Source organism: Coregonus lavaretus, assembly GCF_964263955.1.
Source record: "Coregonus lavaretus genome assembly, chromosome: 13".
Lineage (NCBI taxonomy): Eukaryota > Metazoa > Chordata > Actinopteri > Salmoniformes > Salmonidae > Coregonus > Coregonus lavaretus.
In genome coordinates, this window is record NC_140000.1 from 50,151,984 (window position 1) to 50,179,238 (window position 27,255).

The 27,255-nt window shown below is 42.0% G+C and overlaps 1 gene segment (V, D, J or C); it reads left to right on the top strand.

Moving 5' to 3' along the window:
* Nucleotides 1-64: 64 nt before the first annotated feature.
* LOC311140091 (immunoglobulin heavy constant gamma 2-like) lies at nt 65-22,071 on the top strand. The segment is given in 4 exons: nt 65-83; nt 5,529-5,841; nt 17,156-17,448; nt 21,755-22,071.
* Nucleotides 22,072-27,255: the final 5,184 nt, after the last annotated feature.

Sequence of the window (27,255 nt, forward strand, 5' to 3'; positions counted from 1 at the left end):
TGTATTACGTAGGTATGATGCGTGCAAGGGAGTTGCATGAATGAAGCATACACAACAAATGGGCATGACGGACGGGGCAGATTGTGAGACACAATAAGGAGACAAAACTGAGGGGGCACAATATTCCAACTAATTGGGCATTGCCCCCTTTTGCACCCTCGTGGCGCTGGGCCTGGTTTCAGCGCTGTTTTCAAATCCATGGACAGCGCCCCTGTACAACATTTTGATTTTCCTGTGCATAGACCAGACATGTGCTGTTTTCAGAACCATGGGACAGCGTCTCTAAAACCAAGGATCTGGAACTGTCAACCAGAGCTTGGGTAGTTTTGCTTTTTACATGGCAGTCAATTCGAATAGAACTAACGGTCATTCAACTGAGACTGCTCTTCTCTGTGTCACGGAGGCTCTCCGCACTGCTAAAGCTAACTCTCTCTCCTCTGCTCTTGTCCTTCTAGACCTGTCTGCTGCCTTTGATACTGTGAACCATCAGATTCTCCTCTCCACCCTCTCCGAGTTGGGCATCTCCGGTGCGGCTCACTCTTGGATTGCGTCCTACCCGGTCGCTCCTACCAAGTGGCGTGGCGAGAATCTGTCTCCGCACCACGTGCTCTCACCACTGGTGTCCCCCAGGGCTCAGTTCTAGGCCCTCTCCTATTCTCGCTATACACCAAGTCACTTGGCTCTGTCATATCCTCACATGGCCTCTCCTATCATTGCTACACAGACGACACACAACTAATCTTCTCCTTTCCCCCTTCTGATAACCAGGTGGCGAATCGAATCTCTACATGTCTGGCAGACATATCAGTGTGGATGACGGATCACCATCTCAAGCTGAACCTCGGCAAGACGGAGCTGCTCTTCCTCCCGGGGAAGGATTGCCCGTTCCATGATCTCGCCATCACGGTTGACAACTCCGTTGTGTCCTCCTCCCAGAGTGCGAAGAGCCTTGGCGTGACCCTGGACAACACCCTGTCGTTCTCCACTAACATCAAGGCGGTGACCTGATCCTGTAGGTTCATGCTCTACAACATTCGGAGAGTACGACCCTGCCTTACACAGGAAGCGGCACAGATCCTAATCCAGGCACTTGTCATCTCCCGTCTAGATTACTGCAAGTCGCTGTTGGCTGGCCTCCCTGCCTGTGCCATTAAACCCCTACAACTCATCCAGAATGCCGCAGCCCGTCTAGTGTTCAACCTTCCCAAGTTCTCTCACGTCACCCCGCTCCTCCGCACACTCCACTGGCTTCCAGTTGAAGCTCGCATCTGCTACAAGACCATGGTGCTTGCCTACGGAGCTGTGAGGGGAACGGCACCTCTGTACCTTCAGGCTCTGATCAGTCCCTACACCCAAACGAGGGCATTGCGTTCATCCACCTCTGGCCTGCTGGCACCCCTACCTCTGCGAAAGCACAGTTCCCGCTCAGCCCAGTCAAACTGTTCGCTGCTCTGGCACCCCAATGGTGGAACAAGCTCCCTCACGATGCCAGGACAGCGGAGTCACTCACCACCTTCCGGAGACACTTGAAACCCCACCTCTTTAAGGAATACCTGGGATAGGATAAAGTAAACCTTCTACCCCCACTTGCCCAACCCCCCAAAAAAAAAATAAAAAAAAAAAAAATATATTGTTAAGTGGTTATCCCACTGGCTATCATAAGGTGAATACACCAATTTGTAAGTCGCTCTGGATAAGAGCGTCTGCTAAATGTCGTAAATGTAAATGCAAATGTAACGACCAGAGAACGCCTAAAACGTCACTTGACAACCAGTGTTATAATAATATATAATAATAATATAATATGCCATTTAGCAGACGCTTTTATCCAAAGCGACTTACAGTCATGCGTGCATCATTTTTTTTTTTTTTTGTGTATGGAGCATCACGTTTTGTAGAGAAATGTATGGTTTGGGAAATAATCTTGATTTTTAATGCTGGTAACACGTTGTATAAAAGCAATAATATACTCGAGGCCATGTGTTATGTCACAAGCTATGTTCTTCGACTCGTGGCTGTGACGATATCATAGCCATGATAAAAAATTTAATAACACATGGCCTCATGCATTATTGCTGTGCTTCAAACTTTGCATGTGGACATTTGACTGGTAATAGCTCCCATTTGACCTGTGTACCGCCATTGTCAACCAGACAAATGACAAATATCGTCCACGCTCACATGACTCTATCTTGTTGACTGTACCTAAGGCCCTTAAAGAGCTGTGTTAAAAAAACAATTGTTCCAGTTCTCTGGCCTTTCCAGGAGGTCCTCTCTTTGAATGAGTAGCTAGGGTAAAATCTATGGTGGACAATGAAGTGCGGGGCTGTCAATGTTTTGACCCCCAGATGCACTACACCTCCGTGATGAATTCTTGCCTTCTCAATGTGTACATTTCTGTTTTTAAACTGTAGTGCTTTGTGTTTTATGTTGTAATTGTGTGTAAAGCTTTGTGTGCTGCTATTTTGTAAAATAGATGTTTAATCTCAATGAGACTAAACTGGGAAAATAAAGGTAAAATTAATTTATAAAATAAATAAATCATGTGTTTCAAAACATCAAACTTTATAAGTGAACTTTCAGGTCATGATATAACTAGTCACAACCTTGATAATGATGATGATGATGATAATGATGATGATGATGATGATGATGATGGGGAACATGTGATCTGAATGATACTTTCTAAACATATTCAAAGTTCACCTCATCTAGTGATCAGTGTTCCATGTCACTGTCTCCTCCCCTCAGCACCTGCAGTAGGTCCCAGCTGTAGCAGTACAGTCACTGTGCAGTCTGACTGAGGGAGGTTTTTGTACGGCTCTGTATCACTGTGTGAACACATTACCACTGTGGAAACTCTGACAGTAGTAATCTCCTGCATCTTCAGCCTGGACTCCACTGATGGTCAGAGTGAAGTCACTCCCAGATCCACTACCACTGAATCTAGAAGGAGTCCCAGAATGGAGTGTGTTCCCTGGGAGCATCATGAGTTTGGGTTTTTCTCCAGGTTTCTGTTGGTACCAGGATAGACACTGATGGCCCAGTGACTGACCATTGTAACAATTACTATGCACATTACTGCTGGTTTTACAGTTCAGAGAGACTGTCTGTTCTGGGAGAACAGCTTTCACTGCAGGAGTCTGAGTCACAGTGTACTGTCCTATGGATTCTGAAAGAAAAAACATGTAATTGTTCATCACCAGGAATTAAAAACACATTCTTAACAATTTTTCAGTCCACTCAAATTGTTTACTTTTCACTATACAAACACATAACTCCTTTTTTTTACCCTTGATGTAAAAAGCAAGTGTCCAGATGAAGATGGTAGTAAAAGTCATGGTTGTTGTGGGTTCTGTTGTCATGAAGGACAGCTCTCAGTCATGAAGTGTTAAACTCACAGGGATATAAATGCTCTCAGAGCAGCGGAGCAGATATATTATGCAAATAAATGTTTCAAATCTAGTTCAGTTTCCAAGTAGGCTTCCATCATTAGTATATATTTTGTCCTGCGTGAGATTGGTTTTATAATAATTAGGTGGGTGCTTATATTTGCCCTATTATACACGTGTAAATTGTAAATGTATTTTTTTGCATATCCCAACTCCCCCTGAGACATCCTCGGAGACTAGGGTCAAGGCCAGGGTCTGCCATTGTCAACGGCGACCTTGGATCAATTAGGGTGCTTTACTCAAGGGCACATCATCATATGTTTCACCTGGATGTCGGCCCGGATATTCGAAGTAGCGACCTTCCAGTTACTGGTCCAACGCTCTAACCACTAGCTACCTGCTGCCCCTTTAATAACATCAAACAGCAACTGTTTACTCAGATAACTAATGCATGGCAACTTTTATGTCACACCACCATTGTATTTTTATTCTGATGATGATCAGATATAATGAACTGTTTGCTTGGTCTCTCATGTAAGTTCCTCTAATCAGTTAGTGAACACTTCTCTAAACTAAAGCTGGTAGGATTCCTCTGGTAGTGTTGTCTGTCCTCTGTGATTTTACCACCACTGTTAAAACTGAGATCAACATCTTTATTAAAGGAATATACAACATGGATCACTATCACTACTGCTGCTGCTGTTGTCTTTCATATGGACAATATGGAGGAATACTAGCAACACTGGATCTAATGCTGGACTGTACCTACAGACTAGGAGAACACCTGATACACAGAAGAAGGGAAAAATACTCATATCTGGATTTAAGATACAATTCATATTTGTATTATCTAGAAACAGATGATATGAAGTGTTTGTTCTACCTGGAAGATGTTAAAGTGTATTTGTGTTGAATGTGATTCTGTATGAGTGATCTTCACTGTAACAGCCGTAGCATCACAACACAGAGAGGTTTTTGTACCAGCAGTAATAGGGATTGTATCACTGTGGTGGACTTTTGGTAGCGGCACCAAACTTGATGTTGGAAGTAAGTAAACACAAAATTAACCATTTGATTTACATTTTGATGTAGTGTTTCAATTTCTCTATCAATTTAGCCTCGATATTGAGGATTTTTTAACATACCTTTTTTTTTTACATGATTTTGGGGGGAAATATACAATGGCCAGTTAGAATATGAATGTTATTACATCGAATCAAATTTGACCTGCCTTTAAACGATGAGAGTGATTAGTCTACATTTTAGATGAGTTGTATGAATAAACGTACTGCACCTTTTAAGAAATGTACAATAAACAGTTGGTTTTGCAAAATTTTGGGGAAAACAAAACAGAACATACTTTATTTCAAATGAACAAGATAAAATCATCTTTGACAAGTATTCATACCATAGTAGATTCAATAATTTAAAACAAAGTCTAAAGAAATTCAGCTTGCCAAATGTGCAGGAGGTTTTTGTACCAGCAGTAATAGGGATTGTATCACTGTGGGCCACTTTTGGTAGCGGCACCAGACTTGATGTTGGAAGTAAGTAACAAGCTCTCTTTATATTTATTTCTGATAAAATGTTTTGGTATTTACTTTCTTAAACTCTGTCCCTATTAAAATTTTCGATATTAGATATTTTAGATGTTTTTCAAATTACATTTGAATAGTATTGGATATAGTCAGCATCATTGTTGCATTGTGTTCATGGTAGCCTTCACTGTTACTGTGAAGACAAACGGTCTCAGTTTGGAACCGACTTCATGATCTAACATGTTTGATACGTATTTAAAATTAATTTATGCTCAAATTCTGCAAATACTATGAATATGAGTAGGCTATTCTGATCAGATCCATTCCTAAACAATATCTGTATGACATGTATAACTGACACCATATGACTAGTAAATCTAGTTATTTAACCACTTTATACTTGTTAGGTTCATACATTTTCTTTGTATCATGTTACTTTAGTGTTTTCTCCACATCTTTTAAACAATGTAACTTTTATTTTCATATTTAGAAGGCATTTCCAATTCACTTTATTTTGATGTGTCCTTTGCTGAAGATAATCTCTTACTGTAGCTGTACTTGATGTAGTTACTTAGTTGATGTGTTCTGTTTGTTCCAGGTAACAGTGCCCCCACCCTCACCGTCCTGGCCCCCTCTAGTGAGGAGCTGTCCAGTACAACAACAGCCACACTGACGTGTCTGGCCAACAAGGGCTTCCCCTCAGACTGGACCATGAGCTGGAAAGTGGATGGGACCAGCAAGAAGCAGGAGACCAGTCCCGGGGTCCTGGAGAAGGACGGCCTGTACAGCTGGAGCAGCACCCTGACTCTCACTGCCCAGGAGTGGTCCAAGGCAGGAGAGGTGACCTGTGAAGCCCAGCAGAAATCCCAGACTCCAGTCACCAAGACTCTGAGGAGGGCTGACTGTTCTGGGTAGGACCCCTCAGTCACACAGCCCTGTGGAGAGAGGCTGCTTGTTCCTCTGCTTTGACTCTGTTCTGAAATCAGATGTTATCTGTCTTATTGTTCACTGACATGTAGACTAACAGAGGGCTTTGCTTGAGTTCATGTGTCAATCCTCTATATAGACTGAGGTTGTATCAGTGTTAGATGTGATGTGTTCTGCTTTATTACTATCAGATACTGTAGGAATGTTTGCTTTGATGCTTTGATGAATAGATTGAAATAAAGTTTTCTCTAAAGAACAAATATTATTGTTGTCTCTTTCAATTATTAGACTTTAGTCTTAAATGTTGAATGATATTGAAATACATTCATAAAGCCGGATTCACAGTTTCTATGAAAACTACTTGACCTAAACCTCATTGATTAGTTATTTATGTTATAACCACAGAATCATCAACCAGTAGTTCATACTAAAACAAGATACTGCTATTTACACAGATTAACAGGAGAGGTTTAGCCACATGTAGTAGGTACTCTTTATTCATATTTCTTGGAAGTTTTTGACCTGCTTGGCTTATAGACTTATAAAGACAGTAATCTGATGCTATTGAACATTTCATCGATATCTTCGATGATCACCAATGTGGTCACACCTGCATTAAGCTACATTCATTTTAAAGTTGTCCACATAATATTAGAAGTATCACATCTTCAAGATAGTCATATAGTCTTCTCTACCTCCAACCCTCTGGGGACAGAGTGAACATCTGGTGACAGTACTGTTCTATTCTGGGACAAGCAGAACCACCCAGCCCTGTCTATGCAAATCTTAGTTTCACTCACACAGCTCCCAGTCTAGCAGTTGACCCGTTTCACTGCCTGAAATACCCTGGACTGGGCCAGATGTGAGGGAGTGAACTGGTTTTAACCTCTATGGTTGATTCAGGGAGAGAGACATAACATATATGCCATCATGTAATTCATGACATATAATATGTTTGTTTGAGCCCAGCATCATGTCACATTCACAGATCCAGCATCATGTCTCATTCACAGATGTAAGAGTCAGTAACCTGCTCACCAAAATAATTAATATAATGCTAGATGGTCACATCAATATTTGGTTGTGAGGTGCATTATGGGAATTGTATCTAGGGGGGCTGATGCTGATATAACGTCACCTTCTTCTTCTTTACTTCTCTACATCTTATTTTGCATATTGGACTGGTATTGTGGGTATTTCAGAACTTCAAATAACTTTTGGAGGTGAACTACAATGATGATGGGGAACATGTGACAGAGCCCTCCCTGTCGCTCTGTCGTAGCGCACAATTGGCCCAGCGTCATCCAGGGTAGGGGAGGGAATGGCCGGCAGGGATGTAGCTCAGTTGGTAGAGCATGGCGTTTGCAACGCCAGGGTTGTGGGTTCGATTCCCATGGGGGGCCAGTATGAAAATAAATAAATATATATATATATATATATATATATAATATATATATGTATGCACTCACTAACTGTAAGTCGCTCTGGATAAGAGCGTCTGCTAAATGACTTAAATGTAATCTGAATGATGCTTTCTAAACATATTCAAAGTTGACTTCACTTACCAGTGTTCCATGTCTCTGTCTCTTGTATGACAGAACCTCAGGTTGTTTTAGTGGGTTATAATCATTTTAAATGATCTTAGTAAATATGGTTGAATCTTTGCTTGAAACTCACTCCCTGACTGGGGACCTTGCAGAGACTGGGATATTTATTCTGAAATCATGTGAGACAATATTTCACAAAGATGGAGTCCATTCAACTTATTGTCTGACATGTTAATAAAAGGTTAGTTTGCCATAGCAACAGGGAAGGCATATTTATGTGGTCTGACTGAACTAAGATAAACTGATCTTAATATATCAGTGATGCTGACTATAATGTCAACTTATTGTCAACTTATCATGTTAAATCATTCCTGAACTGACAACACCCATAGGTCCAGTGTTCCATGTCACTGTCTCTTCCCCCTCAGCACCTGCATTAGGTGTGCAGTCTGACTGAGGGAGGTTTTTGTACAGCTCTGTATTACTGTGTGAACACATCTTTGCTATTGGGATAGTGGAAACTCTGACAGTAGTAATCTCCTGCATCTTCAGCCTGGACTCCACTGATGGTCAGAGTGAATTTAGTCCCAGATCCACTGCCACTGAATCTAGATGGAGTCCCAGACTGAAGTGTTTTGGAATAGCAAATGAGGAGTTTAGGAGCTCCTCCAGGTTTCTGTTTACACCAGGCTACAAGCAGGAGGGGGACTACAAGCAGGAGGCTTGTGAAATCTTCATCCTAAACTGACTCTGTCTCCATGGTGGAAAGCTTTCATTTCAGAAGTCTGAGTCACAGTGTATTGTCCTCTGGATTCTGAAACATAGAAAAAAAAGTTATATTAAATGTTAACATTATTCCTTTGTGTAAATATATATTGTAACCTTGAAAGCAGAAAACAGGTGTCCAGATGAAGATGGTGATAAAAGTAATGGTTGTTGTCATATCTCGTATAACCAAATACTTCTCTGCAGCTGCCACCACAAAATCTATTCTCTGTGATTTATGTTCCATTTCTGCGGTACAGTTGATAACCATTGCTCTGAATTTTAAGAAGCCAACCTTACTGAAGCATAACTCACTCGTTGCCCTATTTCTCTGTGCTGGCACAAATCTACTACTCACTGGGATCCTATCAGGATCCCTCACCCTTGACCCATCCTCCTCCACTTCCTTCACGGCCTCAGCATACGACACCCTATGCACTACTCAGACTCTGGCCACTTCAACCTGCCTCTCTCGCACTGGACACTTCCTATCTCCAGCAACATGTGCGTCCCTACAGTTGACACACACACACAACTTTATCCACCGAAACTATACAATCATCTGTCCCATGCCCTCCTGCACACTTCCCACATCTTAGAATCTCCCTCCTACACACTGCTGCAACATGACCATAAACATTGCACCTGAAACAGAGCAGTGGATTCTGCACAAATGCTCTAACAGGATAACTAATATATCCTAACATGACTTTGTCTGGCTCAAAACTCAAAAGGGCTGACAATGACTCCTCTGTTTCACCACTCTCCCCACCGGACCTACGTCGCACCAAACGGCGGGCGTCACAAACAACAGGAATCTTCAACTTCAATTGCTCCACCTCCACACTTAATGCTACCCCAGAAATCACCCCTTTCAATGGTGCCCTGTTCCTAAGAGCAAAGCAATAAACAGATCTTGACACTGAGCGCCCACTCCCTCTGGTCAGAAGAAACACAAACAAATATCACAAGTCCACTACAGGTTACCTACACTGATTCAACTGCACCCAACTCACTTCTCACCCACCCAACTGCTGTTCCTTAGCCCATTTTACAAGTCTAGCTTTCTCTGACCTCTCCATGCTTCCTTCACCTTCTCACAATCTTTGTTCATTGAACAGATTTGTGTGAGCAGCAGCATTTAAAAAGGGCTGATTGTCCAGCCAATCATGGTCTTAATTTTTAAACAAGCCTCAGCTGGGCTCAATTATAGGCTGGGAAGGTGCTGAAGGGTTCTAGCTGGGTGTGGCAGGAGAGACATTTTGCCTTGACAGAACCACAGGACACTTTAGGGGGTTATAATCATGTTATATCATGTCAATAAATATGGTTGAATCTTTATTTGAAATTCACTACCTGTTTGAGGGACCTTACAGAGGCTGGGTTATTTATTCAGAAATTATGTGAGACATTACTATTGCACATAGATGGAGTCCATTCAACTTATTATGTGACATGTTACAAAAAAGTTTGTTTGCCATACAGTAGCAAAAGGGAAGGAATATTTATACTGTAGGCATGTTTGCTTTGATGCTTCAATGATTAAAACCTCTTTAACAAATAAAGATTTACCTTTGAAACAAAGGTTTTAGTTGTCTCTTTCAATAATTATAAAAGTCCTAAATATTGTTGAATGATATAGACATATATTTATAAAGCCTGATTCACAGTTTGAAAATTATAAGACCTAAATGTCATTGCTTAGTTATTTATGTTCTCACTTGAAACAACAACGTCATCAACCTGTAATTCATACTAACACAAGACTACACGTGGTCTGCCATTGTGAGGCCGGTTGGACGTACTGCCATATTCTCTAAAACGACGTTGGAGGCGGCTTATGGTAGAGATATGTACATTCAATTCTCTGCCAACAGCTCTGGTGGACATTCCTGCAGTCACCATGCCAATTGCACGCTCCCTTAAAACTTGAGACATCTGTGGCATTGTGATGTGTAACAAAACTGCACATTTTAGAGTGGCCTTTTATTGTCCCCAGCACAAGGTGCACCTGTGTATTCATCATGCTGTTTAATCAACTTCTTGATATGCCACACATTTCAGGTGGATGGACTATCTTGACAAAGGGGAACTGCTCACTAACAGGGATGTAAACTAATATGTGCACAACATTTGAGAGAAAAAAGCATTTTGTGCGTATGGAAAATGTCTGGGATCTTTTATTTCAGCTCAAGAAACATGGGACCAACACTTTACATGATGTGTTTATATTTTTGTTCAGTACAATTATAATCCACATAATAATTCAAATTTCCTGTTGCTTCAGGATTATTTTCCTGCTGTAGCAAACTGGCTCAAATTAAGATGCTACATCTCTAATGCTATTGAACATTTTATCAATATCTTGGACTTTCACCAATGTGATCACGCCTGCATTAAGCTAAATTAGTTTGAAAAGTTACCCTCATAATATTACAAGAATCACAGCTTCAAGATAGTCAGTCTTATCTACCGCCAACCCCCTGGGAACAGAGTGATCATCTTGTGACAGTGCTGCTCTATTCTGGGACAAGCAGAACAACCCAGCCCTGTCTAAGTAAATGTCAGTTTCACTCCCAGTCTAACAGTTGAACAGTTTCACTGTCTGAAAAACCCTGGACTGGGCCAGATGTTACGGAGTGGACTGGTTTGAATCTCTATGGTGAATTCAGGGAGGGAGACAACACATATGCCATTATGTAATTAATGACAGATTAAAAGGGTGTTATACTTCAGCTCAGCTGGTAGAGCACGGTGCTTGTAACGCCAAGGTAGTGGGTTCGAACCCCGGGACCACCCATACACAAAAATGTATGCACGCATGACTGTAAGTCGCTTTGGATAAAAGCGTCTGCTAAATGGCATATTATTATTTATTATTATGTAGATCGTGTATGTAGAGTACATGTGTCTCATGTTTGAGTCCAGCATCATGTCTCATTAACAGATCTAACAGTCAGAAACCTTCTCATCAAAATAGTTAATATAATGATAGACGATCACATCAATATTTGTTTTTGAGGTGCATATGGGAACTCGTTATACAGGGCTAAAACTAAGAATTGTTTACATAATATCACCCTTTTTGTACTTCTTATGGTCAGTTATTGTGGAGTTATGACTGGAATTGTTTGTCAAAACTTCAAATAACTTTTCTATACATTTTCCGGTCTTAACAAATATAACCACGCACAACCACAGAGATCCTACTAAATTCCTATTATATTAAAGAGTTCTAATATGTCATTCTATGGTCACAACCATGAAGATGATGATGGTCATGTGATCTGAATGATTCCTTTCTAACCACATCGTCACGTCACAGGTGATCTCATCTAGTGACCAGTGTTCCATGTCACTGTCTCCTCCCCTCAGCCCTGCAGTAGGTCCCAGCTGTAGCAGTACAGTCACTGTGCAGTCTGACTGAGGGAGGTTTTTGTACGGCTCTGTATCACTGTGTGAACACATGTTTACTATTGGGATAGTGGAAACTCTGACAGTAGTAATCTCCTGCATCTTCAGCCTGGACTCCTCTGATGGTCAGAGTGAAGTCACTATGAGATCCACTGCCACTGAATCTAGATGGAGTCCCAGACTGAAGTGTTTTGGCATAGTATATAAGGAGTTTAGGAGCTCCTCCAAGTTTCTGGTGGTACCAGGCTAGACGGGGAGAAGAGGTCCCTGCTTGATACACATCACTGCTGGTTTTACAGTTCAGAGAGACTGTCTGTGTTGGTATAACAGCTTCAGAGTCACAGTGATCTGTCCTCTGGATTCTGGAACAGATACATTTTAGAAGTCATCATTATTTATGTGATTTGGTCATGTTGTCAAAATCTCTGAAGTCTCATTTTCTATATTTGAGACAAAATTAAGATGAAACATTTAAATAAGAAACTGATTTTAGACCAACAGATTGTAAATCATACCTTGAATTAAATACATCAATATCCACACAAATCTCATGATAAAAGTCATTGTTGAAGTTCTGTTGTCATGAAGGACAGCTCTCAGTCATGAAGTGTTAAACTCACAGGGATATAAACACTCCCAGAGCACTGAAGCATGTGCTGCCTATGCAAAGTTTCCTATGTAAATATTCTTCCTGGTAAGGACCCACATTCAACTGTTAACTATGATTCAGATTATACAGATTATTTTATCATGTTTTAAATAACTTCTACTGTAAATCACTGATTCAAGATGAACATTTAATGATCTGAGATCTTCAGTGGATTATACTCATAACCCAGGACTATCAGTCCCAATTGTATTATACTAGTACTTCAGTACTATCAGTCCCTATTGTAGTATACTGGTACTTCAGTACTATAAGTGCCTATTGTATTATACTAGTACTTCAGAACTACCAGTCCCTATTGTATTATACTAATACTTCAGTGCTATCAGTCCCTCTTTTATTATACTAGTACTTCAGTACTATCAGTCCCTATTGTATTATACTAGTACTTCAGTACTATCAGTCCCTATTGTATTATACTATGCCATGACTCTCATGTGATGGTTTCACGACAGAAGACCAAGATCGGAATACAGAGAAGCAACAGTCTACAGATCTCCCTCTCTCTCCCACAGAACAAAGGAGGGATTGACAGGGGGGGTTATGACCCCTCGCGCCAATCCTACATGGTTTGCTAGTATTGGCGATCTGAATGTCTCTGTGTTACAGGGACAGATTGCCGCCCAAAACTCTAAACAACCAAAGGTGGACACAGGAACAGTATATTTTAACATCCAAATGTTGGGAGTGATGAAAGAATTTATGTCTATTTTGTGATGTCATTAAAACTTTTATAAAAAAAGTTATAATGAACACATTGTAACTTGAGGAGCTTCATACTGTGCATTTCAAGTTTGCATCCATTATAATGTGTAGGAAATATCCAGGAGAAAGAGAATAATATTATTAAGATAGGAAGATGATTTTGGTTCTTTAAACAAAATCATAGTGTTCAGAATACTTTGCCCCAGTAACTAGCCATGCCCACGGGAGCTCAGAAAGAGTGTCCGCATGACGTAATCGCCCTCTTTACCAGAGTGCATAAAATATTGAGTTAAGAATTATCAAACCAGACCAGCCGACATGCAGCGCGAGCTGAATATTGCAAAATGGTTTAAACGCTACAGACCAGGAAGACGGACCTCAAGCTGCAGCAAGGTCCATTTTGGTCCTGACCCTGAAAATCAACACGAGGTGAAGATGACAAAGTTGCCTCCAAAACAATTAATGTTGAAGCTGAGTAGCTGTTCTAAGTACTGTATCGAAGAAGTTGAATTTAAGTGGGACCATCCTGTTACTCTCTTCAAACCATCATCTACTACACTGCTCTCATCACCCCACAGGGGATCATCGACACAGCTGATTAGCCGCCCTCAGAAGACCACTTCCAGAACGAGTGAAAGTAAACAGACAACTAAGAAGAAGGACATTGTGACCTTTTGTAGACAATCAGAGCCTTACATCTAAGGCCAATCTGAAAGAGAAGGCCCAATCGACCACTTTCCACGAAGGCCTGGGTCCAACAGAGATACACAACGAAGACCTCCAACACGTAAATACATGCATTACTTCTTACCAAACGGGCGGCAGTTCGGGGCAGGGTATTAGGAGTACTGTGAGCATAGTTCCATGTGTATCCAAGTGCTTTCTCTCTCTCTCTCACTCTCTCTTTAACTCAACATCTGTTGTAACAAGTGTCATATTGTGTTAGTCCGCCAGGGACCTGTTTTCATTGTATTAAGTTCTAATCCCTAACCTATACGTGTATGTGTTTGTATCTTGTGTTATCATTTTAATTAGTTAGTAAATGAATAATTACATCAATTTGTGTGGTACAGAATGATCAGTAAGACTCGGATTCTTGCAGACTTAAAGAGTCTACGACTTTCAGAATGAGACTGGTATGAGGTAAATGATTAAGAAATTACTGTTAAATGATAAGAGATATCTAGATGTCTTTAGAGTTAATTCGGGAAACGGTAACTCGTTAAACAACTTTTCCCGTGGTGCCCCAAATACCTAATGAATTAATTGTTATGTGATTAATTTAATCTAGTAACAATTAAACATATTAGGTAATTATTCTATAAATTATAGTCATCACAATAATGATAGTCAAGTTGGGACAACTAGTACTTCAGTACTATCAGTCCCTATTGTATTATACTAATACTTCACTGATTGTCTACACTCCTGAGTGGCGCAGTGGTCTAAGGCACTGCATCGCAGTGCTAACTGTGCCACTAGAGATCCTGGTTCGAATCCAGGCTCTGTCGCCGCCGGCTGCGACCGGGAGACTCATGGGCAGCGCACAATTGGCCCAGTGTCGTCCAGGGTAGAAGAGGGAATGGCCAGCAGGGATGTAGCTCAGTTGATAGAGCATGGCGTTTGCAACGTCAGGGTTGTGGGTTTGATTCCCACGGGGGGCCAGTATAAAAAAATAAATATGTATTCACTAACTGTAAGGCGCTCTGGATAAGAGCATCTGCTAAATGACTAAAATGTAAATTTCAGTACTATCAGTCCCTATTGTATTATACTAATACTTCAGTACAATCAGTCCCTATTGTATTATACTAGTACTTCATTACTATCAGTCCCTATTGCATTGTTGACCATGATGTCCTTCTGGACAGACTGGAGAGGTGGGTTGGCATCCCGGTCCAGTTCTAAATTGGTTTACGACCTATTTAACCGGTCAAGAGTTTTGGTACATATCACATGTGGAGTTCCACAAGGTTTAATTTTGGGTCCGGTACTGTTCAGTTTATATATGTTACCCCTTGGCAGCGTTATCAGAAAGCACAGCATTGATTTTCAATGCTACGCAGACGATACACAACTTTACATTTCTGTGACACCAGAGGGTTTTAGCTCCATGGCTAAATTATTAGACTGTATTAGTGATTTAAATACTTGGATGGCTCATAACTTCCTCCATCTAAATCAAGACAAGACCGAGATACTTATTGTTGGAGCCAAAGCACAGAAAAATTATTTAATGCAATAAAAATAAAACACCAGGTAAAAAAACATAGGTGTTATTTTAGATTCTGAACTAAATTTCGAATCACACATTAGGAACGTGACCAAAATAGCTTTTTACCACCTGAGGATCATTGCCAAGGTGCTGCCGTTTCTCTCTCAGACTGATACAGATAGACTTATCCATGCTTTTATTACAAGCAGGCTTGACTACTGTAATGCTCTCATGTCTGGTCTACCCAAGAAAGCCATTGGTTAACTGCAAAACATACAGAATGCTGCAGCACGGGTACCGACCAAGACCAGACGGACGGCACAAATTACACCGGTTTTAAGGTCTTTGCACTGGCTGCCTGTGAGTTTTAGGATTAATTTTAAGATTGGTTTTTAAATCAATCGACGATTGTGCACTCAATACATGTCAGACATGCTTTTAAGGTATGTTCCCAATAGGTCCTCTGGTACTGGCCTTTTAACTACCCCAAAGCCTAGGGCGAAGAGTTATGGAGAGGCAGCCTTTAGTTATTATGCCCCCAGCCTCTGGAATAGCCTGCCAGAGAACGTGAGGGGGGGCAAAACTGTGGACATAAAATAGATATTTTAAAAGAGATATATTTAGCTTTGTTTTTCCTTAAGGTGCTTTTTAGTTGTTCAGTTTGTCATTCTTTTGTTTTTTGTCTTATGTTTGTTGTATATTAGATATTTCAGCTTTTATTTTCATTGTTTTTTATTAGTTTTTTGCCCTGTAAAGCACATTGTGTTGCATTTCATGTCTGAAATGTGCTGTATAAATAAAGCTTCATTTGATTGTATTATACGAGTACTTCAGTACTATCAGTCCCTATTATATTATACAAGTATTTCAGTACTATCAGGGTGGTACTGAGAGTGTTCTGTGCATGAAGGTGCTCACTCTAGTGTGAAGGAGGTTTTTGTATGGAGACTTCACCAGAATGAATCACTGTGGTGGACTTTTGGAAGCGGAACAAAACTGGTGCTGAAAAGTAAGTCCTTTTTGGACTTTCTCTCATTAAACTAAATGTAATCATGCTATTGAACAATGTTATGAGACGTTATCATCTTCTCCAGAGGAAAGACTTTTAGGCTATATCGTTTTAGAGATTTCTGTGGACAGATTGGTAAATTGGTAGAAGGCAGAGTTAATGAAGTGAGAGAATTGTTCACATACCACCAAGTTTAAAAACAGCACATTTTGATATGCAGTATTACATGTCAGCTCATTGTTCTGTCAAGATGTAGCAACTACTATTTCTATAATATAAGCAACACTTAGTATTGTATTCAAAGTAGATGTTAACACTGACAGTTTCAAGGTGCACTTCATCTATAGTTTTGAATAGTATTTTGAGATCATTTTGGGCTTGTATCTCAGATTAGCTTTGACATAAATTAATATGGAGATTTCATGTCTGATTTAAAATTGTGAATATTAAATGATACTGTATCCAGACTATTTGAAAGTGATTTTTAGTCTAGGACTAGGCTTCATCTGTGTCCAGGAAACCCCCTCCTAGTGTTTTGTTCCTCTTGCTGTGCTAAACTGTAGAGCAGGAATGTAACGTACATTTATCTGATGGATTGTTTTGTCTGCCTTTATCTTTATAGATTCAGTGTTTCGTTGATCTCGGTTGTTCTCTGTACTGTCGTTTATCCTGTGTGTGTTGTTGATCTAAAATTGTTTTGTTCACTGATAACACAGAGTATTTTCTCCCCTCTCCTCTCCTAATGTTATAGAGTAGTAGTATTAGTAGTAGCAGTAGTAGCTGACCCTCTCCTCTCCTCTCCTCTCCTCTCCTCTCCTCTCCTCTCCTCTCCTCTCCTCTCCTCTCCTCTCCTCTCCTCTCCTCTCCTCTCCTCTCCTCTCCTCTCCTCTCCTCTCCTCTCCTAATTTATTCCATTATAGAGTAGTAGTAGCTGACCCTCCTCTCTCTCCTCTCTTCCAGCTGGTTCCTCTGTCAGGCCCACAGTGTCTCTGCTCCCCCCGTCCTCTGAGCAGCTCTCCGGGGGCTCGGACACACTGACCTGCCTGCTGAGCGGCTACTCCCCCCAGGGGGCGATGGTGAGCTGGGAGGTGGATGGGGCGGAGTTAACAGAGGAGGTCCTGAGCACCACAGAAGAAGAGAAGGGCGGCCGTTATAGCAGCAGTAGCACCCTAACCCTGAGAAAGGCACTCTGGGAAGAGGGAGAGGTGTGCACCTGCAGGGTCGCCCACGACGACACCAGGGATTCAGGGGCTTTCCAGAGAAGTCACTGTAGTCACCCCCCGCCCCCGGAGAGCTGCTCAGAGGACGGGGGGTGTCTAGAAGGGCTGGGAAGTTCTGCTTGTCCCAGAATAGAGTAGCACTGCCACCAGATGTTCATTATTTTTCTAGGGTGTTGGAGGTAGATAATATAATGCAGGTGTAGACTACACATTGTTGAAAACAGGCTACAATGGCTTCTAGATCTGGAAAACAGGCTACAATGGCTTCTAGATCTGGAAACATTAGTGTTTTATAGTTCATATAAAGCTTGTTTTGATTGAAAAATAATCCCAAGAGTTGATTTAATCAAGATTCCAGCGCTAACAATCTCATGAATAGTCAGAACATTTCATACTAATTAATAACAATCAGCTTCTTTCATTATTTCAGCATTGTAGCATATAGCTACTCTCTGATCCAACAAATACTCTGCATTCATTTCTACAACTGAATGATCTTGTTATACTGTAGCATCAATACCAGTGATGATAATTAGTGATATTTGGTAATAAACCTCTAAGGTCTGCTCTCAGAACTCGCACTGCTTAACTGTTACTTTCCATAACATATATATTAATAATGTTTAATTTCTAATATGATTTTATAAAATTATATGTTTTTGCAATGGTTTTCAACAATGTGTAGTTTACACCTGCATTATATTATCTACCTCCAACCCCCTGGGAACAGAATGAACATCTGGTGACAGTGCTGCTCTATTCTGGGACAAGCAGAACCACCCAGCCCTGTCTATGTAAATATCAGATTCACTCCCACAGCTACCAGTCTAGCAGTTGAAGAGTTTCACTGCCTGAAATACCCTGGACTGGGCCAGATGTGAGGGAGTGACTGGTTTTAACCTCTATGGTGGATTCAGGGAGGGACACATAACAGATAAGCCACCATGTAATTCATGACAGATAAAAGGGATATTATACTTTATGATGATAGTGTGTAGTGTATGTCTCTACATAAATGTGTCTCATGTTTGAGCCCAGCATCATGTCTCATTCACAGATCTAACAGCTCAAGAAAAGTGTTAATACATGCTAGATGATCATATAAATCATTAGTTGTGAAGTGCATGTAGGGATTTGGTTTGGGGTGATGATGATCTGATCTGATGCTGATTTAACATCACTTTTCTTTTACTTCAGTAGATCCTACTCTGCATATGGACTGGTAATGTGTTTCAAAACTTCAAATAACTTTTATACACACTTTCAGTTCATGACAAATATAACAAGTTACAACCATAATGTTGTATGATGATGATGATGATGATGATGATGATGATGATGATGATGATGATGAGGATGATGATGTTGGAGAATATGTGATCTGAATGATACTTTCTAACCATTTTCAAATTTGACCTTCTCTAATGACCAGTGTTCCATGTCACTGTCTCTTCCCCCTCAGCACCTGCAGTAGGTCCCAGCTGTAGCAGTACAGTCACTGTGCAGTCTGACTGAGGGAGGTTTTTGTACGGCTCTGTATCACTGTGTGAACACATTACCACTGTGGAAACTCTGACAGTAGTAATATCCTGCATCTTCAGCCTGGACTCCACTGATGGTCAGAGTGAAGTCACTCCCAGATCCACTACCACTGAATCTAGAAGGAGTCCCAGAATGGAGTGTGTTCCCTGGGAGCATCATGAGTTTGGGTTTTTCTCCAGGTTTCTGTTGGTACCAGGATAGACACTGATGGCCCCATGACTGACCATTGTAACAATTACTATGCACATTACTGCTGGTTTTACAGTTCAGAGAGACTGTCTGTTCTGGGAGAACAGCTTTCACTGCAGGAGTCTGAGTAACAGTGATCTGTCCTTTGGATTCTGAAAGAAAAAACAGTAATTGTACATACCAGGAATTAAAAAACATTCTTAAAAAATTTTCAGTCCACTCAAATTGTTTACTTTTCATTATACAAACACATAACTCCTTTTTTTTACCCTTGATGTAAAAAGCAAGTGTCCAGATGAAGATGGTAGTAAAAGTCATGGTTGTTGTGGGTTCTGTTGTCATGAAGGACAGCTCTCAGTCATGAAGTGTTAAACTCACAGGGATATAAATGCTCTCAGAGCAGCGGAGCAGATATATTATGCAAATGAATGTTTCAAATCTAGTTCAGTTTCCAAGTAGGCTTCCATCATTAGTATATATTTTGTCCTGCGTGAGATTGGTTTTATAATAATTAGGTGGGTGCTTATATTTGCCCTATTTCACACGTGTATTATACACGTGTAAATTGGAAATGTATTTTTTTGCATATCCCAACTCCCCCTGAAACATCCTCGGAGACTAGGGTCAAGGCCACGGTCTGCCATTGTCAACGGCGACCTTGGATCAATTAGGGTGCCTTACTCAAGGGCACATCATCATATGTTTCACCTGGATGTTGGCCCGGATATTCAAATTAGCGACCTTTCAGTTACTGGTCCAACGCTCTAACCACTAGCTACCTGCTGCCCCTTTATTAACATCAAACAGCAACTGTTTACTCAGATAACTAATGCATGGCAACTTTTATGTCACACCACCATTGTATTTTTATTCTGATGATGATCAGATATAATGAACTGTTTGCTTGGTCTCTCATGTAAGTTCCTCTAATCAGTTAGTGAACACTTCTCTAAACTAAAGCTGGTAGGATTCCTCTGGTAGTGTTGTCTGTCCTCTGTGACTTTACCACCACTGTTAAATGTGAGATCAACATCTTTAATAAAGGAATATACAACATGGATCACTATCAGTACTGCTGCTGCTGTTGTCTTTCATATGGACAATATGGAGGAATACTAGCAACACTGGATCTAATGCTGGACTGCACCTCCAGACTAGGAGAACACCTGATACACAGAAGGAAAAAATACTCATATCTGGATTTATGACACAATTCATATTTGTATTATCTAGAAACAGCTTATATGAAGTGTTTGTTCTACCTGGAAGATGTTAAAGTGTATTTGTGTTGATGATGATTCAGTATGAGTGATCTTCACTGTAACAGCTGCAGCATCACAACACAGAGAGGTTTTTGTACCAGCAGTAATAGGGATTGTATCACTGTGGTTGACTTTTGGTAGCGGCACCAGACTTGATGTTGGAAGTAAGTAAACAGAAAATTAACTGTTTTATTCACCTTTTGATGTCTTGTTTCAATTTCTCTATCAATTTAGGCTCGATATTGAGGATTTTTTAACATAATTTTTTAACCATGATTTTGGGGAAAAAAATATACAATGCTTACACATAATATGTCCAATTAGAATACGAATGTTATTACATCTAATCAACTTGACCTGCCTTTAAACGATGAGAGTGATTAGTCTACATTTTAGATTAGCTGTATGAATCAACATATTGCACCTTGTAGGAAATGTACAATAAACAGCAGGTTTTGCAAAATCTAAAAAATAAAATAAAATAATAAACTAGTTCAAATGAACAAGATACAATCATCCTTGGCAAGTATTCATACCATAGTAGAGTCAATTATTTGAACGAAAGTCTAAAGAAATTCAGCTTGCCCACTGTGCAGGAGGTTTTTGTACGAGCAGTAAAGGGGATTGTATCACTGTGGTACACTTTTGGTAGCGGCACCAGACTTGATGTTGGAAGTAAGTAACAAGCTCTCTTGATATTTGTTTCTGATTAAATGTTTTGGTATTTACTTTCTTAAATTGTGTCTCTATTAAAACATTGCGATTCTAGATATTTATAATGTTTTTTAAATTGCTTTTGACTGCGCCTTCTGTCAAATAAAATGTTATTGAATCAAAACGATAAATTGTAGGTTTATTTGTCTGTCTGATTTGTAAAATTGCAGACTATAACTCTAAATTCTGGTATGATAACTATTTTATAGTATTTGATATAGTATTCATCGTTGTTGCATTGTGTTCATGGTAGCCTTCACTGTTTGTGTGAAGACAAAGGGTCTGAGTTATGTTTGTAACCGACTTCATGATCTAACATGGTTGATATGTGATGAATATACTATGAATATGAGTTGGCTATTCTGATCAGATCCATTCCTAAACAATATCTGTATGACGTGTAACTGATACCATATGACTAGTAACTCTAGTTATTTAACCACTTTATACTTGTTTGGTTCATAAATCTGTTTTGTATCATATTACTTTAGTGTTTTCTCCACATCTTTTAAACAATCTAACTTCTACATTCATATTTAAAAGGCATTTCCAATTCACTTTATTTTGATGTGTCCTTTGCTGTAGATACTTTCTTACTGTAGCTGTACTTGATGAAGTTACATAGTTGATGTGTTCTGTTTGTTCCAGGTAACAGTGCCCCCACCCTCACCGTCCTGCCCCCCTCTAGTGAGGAGCTGTCCAGTACAACAACAGCCACACTGACGTGTCTGGCCAACAAGGGCTTCCCCTCAGACTGGACCATGAGCTGGAAAGTGGACGGGACCAGCAAGAAGCAGGAGACCAGTCCCGGGGTCCAGGAGAAGGACGGCCTGTACAGCTGGAGCAGCACACTGACTCTCACTGCCCAGGAGTGGACCAAGGCAGGAGAGGTGACCTGTGAAGCCCAGCAGAAATCCCAGAGTACAGTCACCAAGACCCTGAGGAGGGCTGACTGTTCTGGGTAGGACCCCTCAGTCACACACCCCTGTGGGGAGAGGCTGCTGGTTCCTCTGCTTTCACTCTGTTCTGAGATCAGATGTTATCTGTCTTATTGATCACTGACATGTAGACTAACAGAGGGCTTTGCTTGAGTTCATGTTCCAATCCTCTCTGTAGACTGAGGTTGTATCAGTGTTAGATGTGATATGTTCTGTTTTATTACTATTAGATACTGTAGGAATGTTTGCTTTGATGCTTTGATTAATGGAGGAAAATAAAGATTTCCCTTAAGAACAAATATTTTCATTGTCTATTTCAATAAATCCAAATAGATGTTAATCTTAAATGTTGTTGAGTGATATAGAAATATATGCATATAACCTGATTCACAGTTTCTTTGAAAACTATCTGACCTAAACCTCATTGCTTAGTTATCTACCTCCAACCCCCTGGGGACAGAGTGAACATCTGGTGACAGTACTGTTCTATTTTGGGACAAGCAGAACCACCCAGCCCTGTCCATGTAAATCTCAGTTTCACTCCCATAGTTTCCAGTCTAGCAGATGAACAGTTTCACTGTCTGAAATACCCTGGACTGGGCCAGATGTTAGGGAGTGGACTGGTTTTACCTCTATAGTGGATTCAGGGAGGGAGACATAACAGATAAATAAGTAATCAGTAATAAATGGATATCATACTTAAATTGGATATGTGCATAAATATGGCTCATATTCAAGCCCAGCTTCATGTGTCATTCACAGATCTAACAGTCAGTAACCTGCTCATCAAAATATAATGTTAGATGATCACATCAATATTTGGTTGAGAGTTAAATATGGGGATTTTATCTAGGGGGGCTTATGTACTGTAACATCACCTCACTTGAATATGGACTGGTATTGTGTATGTTTCATAGCACCAAATAACATTTATAGGTGCACTTTCAGGCTATGACAAATGTAATGAGTCACAACCTTGACATGATGATGATGATGGTGATGATGATGATGATGATGATGATGATGGTGATGATGATGATGATGGTGATGATGATGGTGATGATGATGGTTATGATGATGATGATGATGATGGTGATGATGATGATGATGATGATGATGATGATGATGATGATGATGATGATGATGATGATGGTGGTGATGATGATTATATGATGATGATGATGATGATACTGTTGATGATGATGATGGAGAACATATGATCTGACCGATGGTTTCTAACTTTACTCAAAGTTTCGTCACTGATCAAATCACTTTTATATACACTTTGAGCCCATGACAAATACTATCAGTCATAACAATGATGATGTTAATGATGATGATGGTAATGTGATCTGAATGATTCCTTTCTAACCGCATCGTCACGTCACAGGTGATCTCATCTAGTGACCAGTGTTCCATGTCACTGTCTCTTCCCCCTCAGCACCTGCAGTAGGTCCCAGCTGTAGCAGTACAGTCACTGTGCAGTCTGACTGAGGGAGGTTTTTGTACGGCTCTGTATCACTGTGTGAACACCCAGACACTGTTGGGGTAGTGTAAACTCTGACAGTAGTAATCTCCTGCATCTTCAGCCTGGACTGATGGTCAGAGTGAAGTCACTCCCAGATCCACTGCCACTGAATCTAGATGGAGTCCCAGACTGAAGAGTTTTAGCCCAGTATATTAGGAGTTTAGGAGCTCCTCCAGGTTTCTGTTGGTACCAGGCCAACCACTGTCCATTGCTGTTACTGTATACAGCACTGCTGGTCTTACAGCTGAGACTGACTGAGTGACCCACTGAAACAGTTTTCACTGCAGGAGTCTGAGTCACAGTGTACTGGCCTCTGGACTCTGAAACAGAGATGGCATGTATCATTAGCATTAAATTGTTCATTCATTTGTCCATTTAGCATATTCACTAAAACTGTAATGAGGTTATATATTTATTGCTATGATCCAGGTCCTTTTCTGTAAAATATATTACCTTGGAGACAGAGGGCAAAAATCCAGATGAAGATGGTGATAAAAGTCATGGTTGTTGTGGGTTCTGTTGTCATGAAGGACAGCTCTCAGTCATGAAGTGTTCAACTCACAGGGATATAAACACTCCCAGAGCAGTGGGGCAGATGCATTATGCAAATCAGTGTTTCAAATCTAGGTTCCCATCATTAGAATATATTTGTCCTGCATGAGTTTGCTTTTCTAATAATAGTAATTAGGTGGGTGCTTATATTTGTCCTATTCACACGTGTATTATACAGGAATTGGAAATGATTTTTTTGGGGGGGGGATATCCCAACTCCCCCTGAGACATCCTAGGAGAGTGGGGTCATGGCCAGCATCTGCCATTATAAACGGCCACCAGGGAGCAATTAGGGTTAAGTGCCTTGCTAAAGGGCACATCGACAGATGTTTCACCGTGTCGTCCTGGGGATTTGAACTCGCAACCTTTTGGTTGCTAGGCCAACGGTAGGCCCTTTTGGCTCCAGCCGTGCGTCGACACCGGCCTCGGGTACGGCCAGGAGGACGCGGAGCAGGGCGAGTCGAATGGCGACGATGTAACTCCCTTAACAAGGAGGGGTCGAGGATGTCCCTCCTGGGAACCCAGCTCCGTTCCTCCGGACCGTACATCTCTCACTCCACGAGATACTGCAGGCCTCCAACCCAACCCCTCGAATCCAGAATGGAACAGACCGAGTACGCCGGTGCACCCTCGATGTCAAATGAGGGCGGAGGAACCTCCCGCACCTCAGACTCCTGGAGCGGACCAGCTACCACCGGCCTGAGGAGAGACACATGGAACGAGGGGTTAATACGGTAATCAGGGGGGACTTGTAACCTATAACAAACCTCGTTCAACCTCCTCAGGACGTTAAAGGGCCCCACAAACCGCTTACCAAGCTTCCAGCAGGGTAGGCGAAGGGGCAGGTTTCGGGTCGAGAGCCAGACCCGGTCCTCCGGTGCATACACTGCGGTGGCAGTCGGCACTCGCCTTCTGTCTCTTGATAGCCCTTTGCAGGCGTACATGGGCAGCGTTCCATGTCTCCTCCGAGCGCCGAAACCATTCATCCACCGCAGGTGCCTCGATCTGGCTCTGATGCCATGGCGCCAGGACAGGCTGATAACCTAGTACACACTGAAAGGGAGACAGGTCACTGGGGGAGTGGCGGAGGGAAGTTTGTGCCATCTCTGCCCAGGGGATGTAAACTGACCAATCCCACTGCCGGTCCTGGCAATATGACCTCCCACATCCTGGTTTACTCTCTCCACCTGCCCATTACTCTCGGGGTGAAAACCTGAGGTCAGGCTGACCGAGACCCCCAGATGGTCCATGAACGCCTTCCAGACCCTTGATGTAAACCTGGGACCCCGATCAGACACTATATCCTCAGGTACCCCGTAGTGCCGGAAGACGTATGTAAACAGGGCCTCCGCGGTCTGTAGGGCAGTAGGGAAACCGGGCAAAGGAATGAGATGACAGGACTTAGAAAATCGATCCACAACGACCAGTATCGTGGTGTTACCTTGTGACGGAGGAAGATCTGTAACAAAGTCCACCGATAGGTGTGACCACGGCCGTTGTGGAACGGGGAGAGGTTGTAATTTCCCTCTGGGCAGGTGTCTAGGTGCCTTGCACTGGGCGCACACCGAACAGGAAGAAACATAAACCCTCACGTCCTGAGCTAAAGTAGGCCACCAGTACTTCCCACTAAGACAGCGCACTGTCCGACCGATGCCAGGATGGCCAGAAGAGGGTGACGTGTGAGCCCAATAGATCAAACGATTGCGAACCTCAGACGGAACGTACACACGACCCACTGGACACTGGGGGGGAGTGGGCTCCGTGCGTAATGCTCGCTCGATGTCCGCGTCAACCTCCCATACCACCGGTGCCACCAGACAAAAAGCCGGAAGTATGAGATTGGGCTCCCTGGTCCGCTTCTCTGAGTCATACAGCCGGGACAGAGCGTCTGCCTTAGCATTCTGGGAACCTGGTCTGTACGATAGGGTGAACACAAAACGCGTGAAAAACGTGGCCCACCTTGCCTGACGAGGGTTCAGTCTCCTCGCTGCCCCTATGTACTCCAGATTGCGGTGGTCATTCAAAATGAGAAAATAGTTTTTTTACCCCCTCAAGCCAATGTCTCCACACCTTAAGAGCTTTCACAACAGCTAACAGCTCCCGATCCCCCACATCATAATTTTGCTCCGCCGGGCAAAGCTTCTTCGAAAAGAAAGCACAGGGGCGGAGTTTGGGAGGCATACCCGAGTGCTGAGACAGTACACCTCCTATCCCAGCCTCTGACGCGTCCACCTCGACTGTGAATTGCAAGGAAGGATCCGGATGAGGCAGCACGGGAGCCGAGGTGAACAGCGCCTTCAGCTTACCAAAAGCCCTGTCCGCCTCAGCTGACCACTGCAGGCGCACCGGTCCGCCCTTCAGCAAAGAGGTTATGGGAGCTGCTACCTGGCCAAAGCCCGGATAAATCTCCGGTAGTAGTTGGCAAACTCCAAAAATCGCAGCACCTCCTTTACCGTGGTAGGAGTCGGCCAATTACGCACGGCTGAAATGCGGTCACACTCCATCTCGACCCCTGACTCTGACAGGCAGTATCCTAAGAAAGAGACAGACTGTTTGAAGAACAGACATTTCTCAGCCTTAACGTACAGGTCATGCTCCAACCGTCTACCAAGCACCTTGCGCACCAGGGACACATGCTCATTGCGTGTAGCGGAGTAGATGAGAATATCATCTATATACACCACTACACCCTGTCCGTGCAGATCCCTGAAAATCTCATCAACAAAGGATTGAAAGACTGAGGGAGCATTCATCAACCCGTACGGCATGGCGAGGTACTACTAAATGCTGTCTTCCACTCGTCCCCTTGCCGGATACGGACCAGATTGTACACGCTCCTGAGGTCCAATTTTGTGAAGAAGCGCGCCCCGTGCAATGACTTCGTCATACTAGCTATGAGAGGTAGAGGATAGCTGTATTTTACAGTTATCTGATTCAGACCTCGATAGTCAATGGACGGGCGTAAACCTCCAGCCTTCTTCTTCACAAAAAAAGAAACTTGAGGAGGCAGGGGAAGTGGAGGGCCGAATGTATCCCTGTCACAGAGATTCGGTGACAAATGTCTCCATAGCCAACGTCTCCTCCTGTGACAGAGGATACACGTGACTCCTGGGAAGTGCAGCGCCCTCCCG